General features: G+C 39.1%; 1 pseudogene; it reads left to right on the top strand.

The window, feature by feature from the left end:
• On the top strand, positions 2,741–7,935 carry LOC109225907 (annotated as a pseudogene).

Raw genomic sequence — 11,964 nt, 5'->3', positions numbered from 1 at the left:
TAAATTAAGAGACGTTATTTACTTGAAAAAAAATATTAAAATGGAATATCACTAGATTGTTCACTGTTTGCTTGCCTAGCAACAGTACTAGGTGCCATCACGGCCTAAAATAAAATTGGGTCGTGATAGTCGTTTTCTTAAAAGTCAAACTCTGGTCAACTCTTTTCATTTAAACTTCAAAAATAAGAACCGTTCTTTCAATTAAATCCGGAATCATGCGAAAACCAAACTCGACCACAGACACAAGTCATAATACACAACACGAAACTGCTCGAGACCGTATGCCGCCGATCAGGGCATTAATTCTTAAAACGACTTGTCGGGTCTTGACACCCTTTAAATATAAATTTCATATTAGACAAAATAGTCATTTTAATTATTTCCTATTTGATACTTTAATAATTTTCCTATTATTTAGGACGTCAAAGTTAACTAGCCTAATATTTAGGTCTTTAAAATTAAGTGGGTTATGAAAAGTATTTATAAAATCGTACCACTCGTTTCTTGTTAGAGTTGCATTATGAGGACGAAAATAAAAGAAATTGAATGATAAGTACGACTAGGGATTGGATTCTCATGAGGCGCAATGTTTCTTTAAGCTTCCATTGCAGGAATAATAAGCCTTTCAAAATATTAGTTCAAATATCAAAAACCTCTTCCTAATAATTTTACATGGAGTTTTAATAACAAGTATCCTATTTATTGTTGAAGTTCTAAGGCTATATCAATCCCTTTTACCATTATACAAAAAGTTAAAATGTACTCCGTATATATTCTTAGTCAGTGATTCAGTGTTAAAATATACGGATCTTCCACCGACTAAATTTCCAAACCCACAGGTAATTTACATAATTAATTTCATATTTGTTGTCGGCATGTTATTGTATTTGTTAAATTTACATAATCTTCTTCGTTTCTTTTGGTTCTCCTCAACTAAGTTTTATATCTGTTATATGTTATGAAATCTTTTAATTTTATGTGGTTTGCCTTTACTTTGTGGTGCATTTTGGTATAAAGTCGTTCTGAAGTTTAAAAAGTCGCTATACTTAAATTTCTTTGATTAAGATTTTATTTCTATAAACCCTTTATTATTTGTTTTAATTTCCCCGAATTACACCCAAATTTTTTATCATATTTAAAATAGCAATTGAAAAATTATGTTGTGATCGAGAATGGTGCATAACCCTGCATTCTACATGAGAACTTCAAAAGGAGATAAAATTTTAGTATAATAACGTGTCATATATTTTTTTAGTACAAACTATGAAGGTTATCCATAATTCAAACTTGAAAGTAGTCAAATTAAAAATTTAGTTCCGATTATGTGAAGTGCAACCATCATTCTTCCAAAGTAAATTTAGGAAAGATATAATTACCCTATGAATGTTCTTATGTAGAATTCTTTGTGCTTTGAGCCCCTTTGTTTGTTCAAATTTGGTTCCAAGATTATTACACAAGACATATTTAATATTTAATTTATATACAACAAGGTCCTTCCTGAGGACATGGTTCCAACAATATTATTGACATATTTCATTCAAAAAAAATTGTAAATAAAAGATTTGGGCATCGGCTTGGTGGGAGTATTGACTGTTAGCTAGGCAAAACTTTGAGATTGAAGTACAATTTATGATTAGGTTGAATGGTTGATACATCAAAAGAATCACAAAAATCATAATCATGTGATTCCATAAAGTTGTTTGTCGCACAAGTGTTATTTCACAAGGATCTAATTATATTTTAGGATGAACTATTATCTAAAATTATTATATAAATTAATTTTTAATATTTAGTACTTTGACATTAATTAAACTTTTAGTTATTAACTTCTTCGCTATTTGGACTGCTAGTCGAATATTTAAAAATTTGAATTGAGTAAAAATTTAATTATATAAATCTCTGTCTTATTTCTAATTGTTTTGATAGACTAAAAACAACAAAACTAATTATTAATTTAACAGATTTTATCGTATTAAAGTTTGTACGATCCAAAGATGTATTATTCATAGTGATACATGAATTTGGTTACTAAAAGGAAGCAAAAGATTTAAGTTGAATAAAATAAGTGATGATCGAGGACTGTGTTACAGTTTTTTCAATTATTGAATTAGCCATATATGATTGATACTCATAATTTTAAAGATTTTATACTTTTATTTGATAACTAGCTCAAACACATTTTTTAATATAATAGTTATATTATTCATAAAAAACACTTATATTCATTAATACAGAAAACACGTGTACTAGTATATATAAAATGTTGGATGTGATTTAGAAGTGGGCATAGCTACGCCCTTAGATCATGACACGTAACAACCGTTGTGATTTTACTTGGCTAATACGAGCATTGTAATGTGTCGTGCCTGCTCTATAATATTCAAGAAATCTAGTCACTAATTTAGGCCATATGTTTGTCAAAAATGCTAGCGTATTCGAAAAATAGACGCATACCTAGAAGATTGAGCTAACTGCTATGTCTAACATTTTTTAAGAAATGGCATAATTTTGCAACACGATAGACAATTCAATTTCCACCAGTAGTTTGAGACACATGGGTTGTACTTGTTGCATGCCGTTAGTAATATGTCATTATGATGTTGTGGCGAAATGTTATTGCAGATGTGGACACCATCAAAAGTGAGACCTTCATAGTGCTAAAATTATAAGATGTAATCTAAATGAAGATGTAATCTAAAATTATATATGCACCTTCATCCTCTTGCCAAAGTCATAGCAACCTTTCGTATTTCTATTTGGAGGGAACGCAACCCAATAAGAAAACCTAAAAATGTGTTCCATTGGTGCTGAATGTTTAAACAATCTTCATGCAGTTTGCATAGCATACCCTGCCCAAGGCCACATTAGCCCAATGTTAAATTTAGCCAAAATTCTGCATCACAATGGCTTTAATATTACCTTTGTCAACACTGAACACAACCATAGACGTCTTCTTAAGTCTCGAGGCCCTTATTCTCTCAAGGGCTTGCCATCCTTTCGTTTCGAGACCATTCCCGATGGCCTCCCACTATGTGACCCTGATTTTACACAAGATATTTTTGCTCTTAATAAATCCATAACCACCACTTGTTTGGGTCCTTTCAAGAATTTACTTGCCAAGCTCAATAGTACTGTTACGCGGCGCCTTCCTGAGATTCCTTGGAAGGGCGACGTAAGGCTAGGCAACTGATGTCAGTGCAGTTGCTGTCCGCCAACTGAGGTCCCCTCCGTACGCTAGACGAGATTGTCAGTGCCGTACGGGAAAACCAATATCAAGAGCAACTGAGAGAACAGAAATGAGAATTCAGAATGAAAGAAAGCTTGATTGCATTAATGAAAGCTATTACAGAAAAGCAACGCGGTGTCGAGGGGGAGAGACACCAGTACAGAGAATTGCTTGCTTGCTAGTAAGTTTTGATTGCTTGATCCCCCCTAATAGTACTTAAAAAAAATAATCCAAAGTTACAAGACTAGACTTGACTAAGCTAGAGAAACATAATGGAAGTACATGAAATAAAACTACTCTATATTTACAATGAAAATGACTTAGTTTTCTGTAAGGCAGCAGCAGGTCCGTTGTCAGCAGCAGTGTCTTTGGCATCACGGTCTGCGCGCGCGCGGCGCTGTTGGCTTCTGCCTGCGGCTTGGCGCTCGCGAGGGATATCGGTGGGGCGACAGAGGCACCTGCGCGCTTGTCCCTTGGCGCGGCCAAGACCACGGGGCCGTCCGTGGCGCTAGGCATTGGGAGGTTCGCTAGGTCGCCACGGGGCGCGCCCAAGGGGTCATGGGGCATGGCTGGAAAGCCGCCCATGACATTCTCCCCCACCTAAGTTGGCGACGTCCTCGGCGCCTTACTTGCAAAATAATCTTCAATGAGGCTCTTGTAGGCTTTGAGGTTTGTTCCCCTCTCCCAAGTATTCTCTTCTGCATCACAGCCCTGCCATTTCACCAAAAACTCTTAGTGATCTTTCCTTGAGGCATGAATCACTCTGTCATCAAGGATAGCTTCAACACGCCTTTTCCCGGTTGAATTGGGACCTTGAATACTGGGTATTGTGAGCTGGCTCCTTGAAGGATCCTCCGTGTCTTCCCGAAAAGGTTTCAGGAGACTGACATAGAAGACAGGATGAATTTTCCACCAAGCTGGGGTATCCACCCGGTATGCAACCTTCCCAATGCGCCTTTCAATGGACAAGGGTCCAATGTATTTTTGCAATAGGCGAGGGTCATGGACCCCTGCAAATAAGTACCGCTTTGGGATTTTGACCATCACTTTGTCTCCTACTTGATATTCAACAAAGCGACGATTCTGATCAGCATGCCTCTTCATCCGCTTTTGGGCTTTGACAAGATAGCTCCGCACTATCTCCAAATTCCGCCTCCACTCTTTTGAGAAGCTGGCAGCTCGAGGAGATTTAGCCATGTTTGGTGCATTCACAGTGTGTGGGAGTAGCGGTTGCTGTCCGGTAACAATTTCAAAAGCGCTTTTGTTGGTACTAGAGCTCTTTTGTGAATTGAAACACAGTTGAGCAGCATCCAGAAGCTTCACCCAATTCTTCTGCGATCCGGTTACAAAGTGGCGGAGATATTCCTCCAACATACCATTGAACCGCTCCGTCTGGCCATCAGATTGCGGATGAAAACTTGAGCTGTGACTCAATTTTGACCCAAGGCACTTGAAGAGTTGGGTCCAAAAGTTGCTAGTGAAGCGTGAGTCGCGGTCACTAACAATGTCTTTGGGCAGGCCCCAATATTTGACGACATGAGAGAAGAAGAGTCGAGCTGTATCTTCTGCTGATATATATTGTGGGGCTGCAATAAAGGTGGCATACTTGGAAAACCGGTCCACCACAACCAAGATGGTTGTGAGATCTCCGACCTTGGGCAATCCGGTGATGAAATCCAGGGAAACGCTTTCCCAAGGTCTCTTTGGGACAGCGAGTGGTTCCAAGAGTCCCGCTTGTGTCAAGCGGTCCGACTTGTCCTTCTGGCATACTAGACAAGTCTTCACATACTGAGCGACATCATCGGCCATTTGAGGCCAATAATAGGCACGACGAAGTAACGCCATGGTGCGTTCTTCACCAGGATGGCCGGCCCACAGAGTATCATGACATTCCGCTAGAAGAGTCCTCCGCAAATCTCCTCCTTTAGGAACATAAAGTCGGTTCCCTTTTACTTTCAGAAAACCATCTTCCATGTAGAACTGGCGAGTCTTGCCCTGTCCTACCAAATCAACCAAATACTGAGCAGCAGGATCCTTGATGAGTAGATCCCGTATTTGGTCCTTGATGGATGTGGCTACTTCGCTCCCCCTTAGGGTGGCGAGTAGGCACACCGATGCTAGATCAGCTCTCCGACTGAGCGCATCAGCAACATGATTGGTCTTTCCACTGCGATACTCCAAGTTGAAGTGGAATTCAGCTAGGAGTTCCTTCCACCTGGCCTGTCGACCGTTCAGCTTCGGCTGGGTCATGAAATGGCTAACAGCTGTGTTGTCTGTCTTGACCACGAACGGGGTTCCCAGCAGATAGTGCCTCCAGAGGCGCAAGCAGTGGACGACAGCCAATAATTCTTTCTCATGGGCGGCATAGCGCCGCTCTGCATCCTTCAGCTTCCGACTCTCGTACGCTACAGGGTGCCCTTCTTGTAGCAGGACTCCGCCGAGTGCATAGTCAGAAGCATCTGTTTGTACCTCGAACGGCTTGGCCAAATCAGGAAGGGCCAAGACGGGACTACAAGACATAGCCGCTTTTAATGCGTTGAAGGCCTCTGCTCTCCTTGGTCCCCAATCCCAAGGTGTGACCTTTTTGAGGAGTTCTGTCAATGGCACTGCGATAAGTGAGTAGTTCTTCACAAACCGCCGGTAGAAGTTGCATAGGCCAAGGAACGCCCTCAAGGCGTGGACATCCTTAGGTGGCGGCCAATCTGTGATGGCCTGGATTTTCTGTTGGTCCATCTTGATGCTTCCTTCCTCGATGACATGTCCGAGGAAATCAATTTGCTTCTGAGCAAAGGAGCACTTGGATAACTTTGCATATAGTTCATGTTCCCGCAACCGAGCTAGGACCTTCCGCAAGTGTACTAGGTGTTCTTCCAATGTCTGGCTATATACCACAATGTCGTCTAAGTAGACCACCACAAATTCGTCGATGTACTCTCGGAAGACTTGGTTCATGAGAGTGCAAAACGTAGCAGGGGCGTTGGTCAAGCCGAATGGCATGACCAGGAAGTCGTACGACCCATATCTTGTCACACAAGTCGTCTTGTGTTCATCACCCTCTGCAATCCGAACTTGCCAATAACCTGTCTTCAGATCTATCTTGGTGAACACCCTAGCACCACCCGGTCTATCAAACAAGTCCGCCATTAGGGGAATAGGGTACTTGTTCTTCATGGTGATTTTGTTTAGAGCTCGATAATCCACCCGAATTCGTGGAAGAAACTAAAGACAAAGGGATGCTAGCAAGTTGGTGCCCACAAGAACAAGTTCTTAGACACCCTGCAATCGGAGGGTTCTTGACTCACAGTGGATGGAATTCTACCCTTGAAAGTATTAGCAGCGGAGTGCCAATAATTTGCTGGCCGTTCTTTGCAGAGCAGCCAACTAACTGTTGGTTTTGTTGCGCCAAACTGGGCATCGGAATGGAGATCGACAATAATGTTAAGAGAGAAGAAGTTGAAAGCCTTGTAAGACAGTTGTTGACAGGGGAGAAAGGTTAGGAGATGAAGAAAAAGGCATTGGAATGGAAGAAATTGGCTGAAGAAGCTACTCAAAAGCCTGCAGGATCATCTTATGTGAACATAGACAAACTTATCAATGAAATTCTCCTCTATCCTAAACACAAGGCATAATTACTAATCAGTAGGTCGATTTTCATATTTGCTGAGATCAGATAATGCTTGATTTTCTTCTTCCATTATATTGTACTCTTGCACTGTTATCTGTTCTAACAACAAGGGAACTATTGTCTTGCTTCCTCCAGGTCTTTGGTCACTGACCGTGCCTGTCAGACACCCCCACCGTGACAAGAAAATAAAGAAATTCCACTCATTCCATAGTTTTCAAAGTTGAGAGATGGAGAAGAACCAGAAGAGAAATTAATCATAAATTAGACACATGTTTTACTTAGTTACCGTAACCCTTATATTTACACTATCCAATTTACCCTTATATTTGACTTATTTTCAAGTCACTGTCATAAAACAGTGATATACCGGAGACGGACTAATGTACCGAAATGACTAGAAGTATGTGTGCTACAGAGAGATGGTTATGAAAGCTGATTAGCTGAAATCAATAAAAATAACTCCATTTGGGACGTATACACTATACAACAAATGCTTTAACATTAGAAATCCTGAAAATGTCCTTACTTTCTCAAACTTCCAGTTTTAATTTGATCAAAATATCAAGACAAACATAAAGAGGTAATATCTCGGAGTCCATGAATCAACAGTCCAAGTCATCAAAAATACTTAAAAGATAAGAAATGTATTTAATTATACGTCAATTTGTTGTCCACGACCTACAGAATTATTTCATCCTCCAGTTGCACAGACTTTGAAGTCCACGACCTATAGAATTATTTCATCCCTGTTCATCAAGTAAAAAGACCAAAAAACCAATAAAGAGAGATGAAAGACATACAACATGATTTTAACATGTCAAGAAAGAAGAACCCTCACGCAATAGCACATGGCTAACCAACTTGTCAAAATTCATATAAGACGAAGAGATAGTTTCTTCTGTCAACTTCTTCCACTTTAATGCTTTTTCTTTCAACTCTATACCTTTTTCTCCAATCATTAGCTCTTTAAAAGGTTCTTCTATCACTTCCCTCTTTACATTGCTATCAATTTCCATTCCTACACCCAAGCAATTACAAATAAACCAACAATTTGTTTGTTGATATGCAAAGAAAGGCCAACGCAACATTGGCAGACCTATATACACAGCATTATGTTTGTTGGGCGTTAAATGGTAATGGTCTCCTCGTTAAATGAAAATCAATAATTTCATTTGCACATTTGGTGTTGGACTAATTGGTGGAAAGTAAGAAGAATCTGAACGCCTCAGCATTTTAATCAGAGCGTACAATTATAGTTTACGTGCGTTGCGCGTATACTATATCTCAATGAGTTATAAAACTTTTTAAAATAAATTCATAAATATTATATGAAAATTTTTGTTTGAGTAATAAAAGAAAAATATATGTTTATTAAAAAGATGAATATTGATTTCATATAACAAACTCAATAAAGGAAAGTATCATATATAGAAGTTGTCACACCCCTTTTCTTCACCCGCGAAAACACTACTAGAAATTCGGTAAATACCGACCAGAAAAACCGACCAACGTTGGTCGGTTATGGCCAATTACCGACCAAAACCCGTCCAAACACACTTGGTCACTATTTTGATGGTCGTTTTAATATACCGACCAACTTTGGTCGTTATGTTAAAACGACCATCTGAAGAATTTAAAACATTTACCGACCAACTTTGGTCGGAAACATATTTTAATAATTTAATTTTACCGACCAAAGTTGGTCGGTGTATTTAAATCATATTTTCTTATTAATTATTAAATTTAAAAAATTACCGACCAAAGTTGGTCGGTAAATGAAAAATATATATATTTTAAAAAAAATTAAAATTTAACAATACCGACCAAAGTTGGTCGGTAATGTTGAATTCTGGGAATTCCTTGTTCATTGACCGACCAACTTTGGTCGGTAATTGTAATTTTTTTTATTGATTACCGACCAACTTTGGTCGGTAATTTGCAGAAAAATATATTTTTAATTAGAAACCGACCAACTTTGGTCGGTTTTCTGGGTTTTAAATTTGGCATAAAATGCCTGTTTTGGCAGCTACACCACCTGCCAGCATACCAATACACCTAATAGCAAACATACAACAACAACACAACAACAACACAACAACAACAACAACAACACAACAACAATCAATAAATACATTAAAACTAACAAATTAAAGTTCAATTGAACACAAAAATCCTAAACCAACTTAAAACTTATTACAACTAGTTCAAAACAGGTTCTATTTGTCTAGTTCAAAGTATATAAAAGTCAAGGAGTGTTTTGTATAACATCATCATCACCGTCTGATGAACTTTCATCTAAAAGACGGTGATAAGAAGGGTCTTGTGGAGGACGGGAAGAACGACCATGGGGAGGACGGGAGGAACGATCACGGGGAGGACGAGAGGAACGATCACGTGCAGGTCGAGCCTCTGGCGATGACTCACGAGACGGGGGCAACGGAAAAGCTTCAGTAGATAGGAGAGTTCTGATCTGAGCTTGCATGCCAAGGAATTGAGCATCTCTAACCCTTACTCTTTCCTTGGCCGCTTCTAACTCGGATGTGAGCTTTGTCACAGTCTCCCGCATAGCGGAGAGGCTCTCCCCATTAAGTTGCTCTCCTTGCGAGGAAGCCCCTATTCCTTGCATTCCACACTTATGGCGATGGAATTTTTTAGTAGGAAGCCCGTGTACCTTCCCCCATTTTGGACCGCCAGCAGACTCCATCCATATTCTTTCAGCATCCTCGTCCGAAGGTTGGGTTGGCTCGCCCGATTCACCAGCTGGCTGAGTGCGGATGAATTCCTCCACGTTAGTTTGGTAGTGACCCTATAACGAAAATTTAAATTGAATTAGTATTTCAAAATTTATATAAAAGTAAATTAAAATACTTAAAGAAAAGTGAAAGCTTACATATACAGTCGAGGCCCGGTCCTCGACCCACCTTCTTGATCCGTCTCTTTCTTCTTCTTTACAATATGTGTCTCCTTGAATAGCTCATCATGGTTCATTGGACGCCCCAACTTCTTTTCCTGAAAACAAATTAATTTAGTTAATAAACAGAATAGATATACTTTGAAAATTAAAATAATTTAAGCAATTACGTACCAATCTTCTTTTTATTGTCCCTAGGCTGATCGCACCTCCAGTGTGCAAGGAGCCTCCCTTCTCAGATGCACGAGCTTTCTTTCCTTTTTCGCTCTTCTCTAAGAACTTTGCGGTAAGCCATTACCTTTGCAAATCATCTCATAAATTTTGAAGTAACCAGTCAGGCTTCTTGTTCTTCTTTCCAGCATCAGAGAAAGCATCCGACAATCGCTTGCGAGCTTTATGATGAAAATCTGCAGCCACTTCCGCGCTATAGCGGTGTTCCCATACACACTTGCTCTGTATTTCAAAAGTTAATTATAATATGGAAATATCATAAATATAAATTATTAAACTGCTTAAAAGAATATTTATACCTTAAATTGATTGAAAATTTGCTCCTTCAGCGAGAATGGAAAATCAGTCCAAGTCGCATAAGGGCCATCATAAAGCTTTCTGATGCCTTTGGTGATTATCCTCGTAGACTTATTACTCGGGATGAACCTGCAATTTAACAATAAAAATACATTAATATCTTAGTAAAATCGTTAAAAAATAATAAACGCAAAAATAACAAATAACTCTTACCCATTACCCTCAGGGACTATGATGATCCTGCGATATTGATCATAATGCACTTCCTCGTCACCATCATCATCATCGTCCGAAGCATGTGTATCAGAGGCATGTGTGGATGGTGTAGGGGGTCAAAGCTACTACCTCGCAGGCAAAGGCCTGAAATAGATGGAGTCGCTGATGAAGATGGTTGCGATCCCTGTGACTGCGACATATCTAGATGGACCCCAAGTGGCTGTGATACCGATGGCTGTGACCCAAGTGGCTGTGACTTGAGTGGCTGTGATATGTAGGGATGTGATATAGATGGCTGCGATGCAGATGGCTGCGATCCACGTGGTCGTGAGGCAGCTGGACTGTATGTCGGATGTATGTCCTATGGCCCTGTGATGAAAGACCTGGTGTCTGGATGAAGGATGGGGCTCGTGATGCTATGGCAGCTCAGTATAGCCGTGGTGTGGAAGATAAGACATAGGCATCTCTGTAGAGGGTGGAAAAGAGGGAGTATTATTATCTACCCTCCTCTTTCCCTTCCTAGCCTTTTCTCGACCCCGAGAACCAGTAGGGTCATTGTTACCTTGACCATTGCCTGCCATCTGCATAATATAATACATATTTAGATTGAAACATATAAGAAACTAGCTATAAAACAAGAGTGCTTTAAAAAACCAACTTTTTAAAGCTCATCAACGTATTGCTCCTCGTCCGAGAATTCTTCATCCTCACTTGTTTGAGCTTCATCAGTTGATTCTTCGTCCTCATTTTCTATAATTGTTACTTCATTTATATCAACTTCTTCCAATATGTGTTCAGGATGTTCCAAATTNGTATGATTAACCTCAATTATGTTGTATTGATTGTGTACTCTTGTACCTCTTGTTGGATTTGGGTCAAACCACTTGCATCTAAAGAGTATCAATTTCTTAAATGGCCAACCTGTATATTCTAGTTCTATTATTTCTTTGAGCACACCATAATAATCAATATCTCCAACTTGGTTGCCATCACCACCTTGAACCCACACCCCGCTGTTGTTGCTATTTTTATTTTTAGAGCAATCCTCTGTATGGAACTTATAACCATTCACTACGTACTTAGACATTGTTGTGACCTCAAGCCCAGGTCCCCAAGATATATCTTTCAAAAATTGGTTTACATCATTATTTGGATTATTTACCTACATAGTGTTAAAAAAATTCATAAGTTAGCATAACTTACAAATATTATTTACGTATATAGTGTTAGAACATTATCAGGATAAACTTACAAATTGTTTGAACAACGTATCAAATCTCGTATATACAGCATCATGGCCAAATTGACCCACGAAGTGACTGTGACACATCAAATATTTTTTGTAGTTGCATCAAGATGTAATCACAGTAAATTTTATATTTTGATAACTAATAAATCAATACTTACTTGAGAAATGGTACAACTTCAGGACAGTTTAGCAACACATGAAGTGTAGCT

Source organism: Nicotiana attenuata, chromosome 5 (assembly GCF_001879085.1).
Source record: "Nicotiana attenuata strain UT chromosome 5, NIATTr2, whole genome shotgun sequence".
NCBI classification, from domain to species: Eukaryota; Viridiplantae; Streptophyta; class Magnoliopsida; order Solanales; family Solanaceae; genus Nicotiana; species Nicotiana attenuata.
The sequence above is the reverse complement of the archived record's forward strand: the minus strand, read 5'-3'. Positions and strand labels throughout refer to the sequence as shown.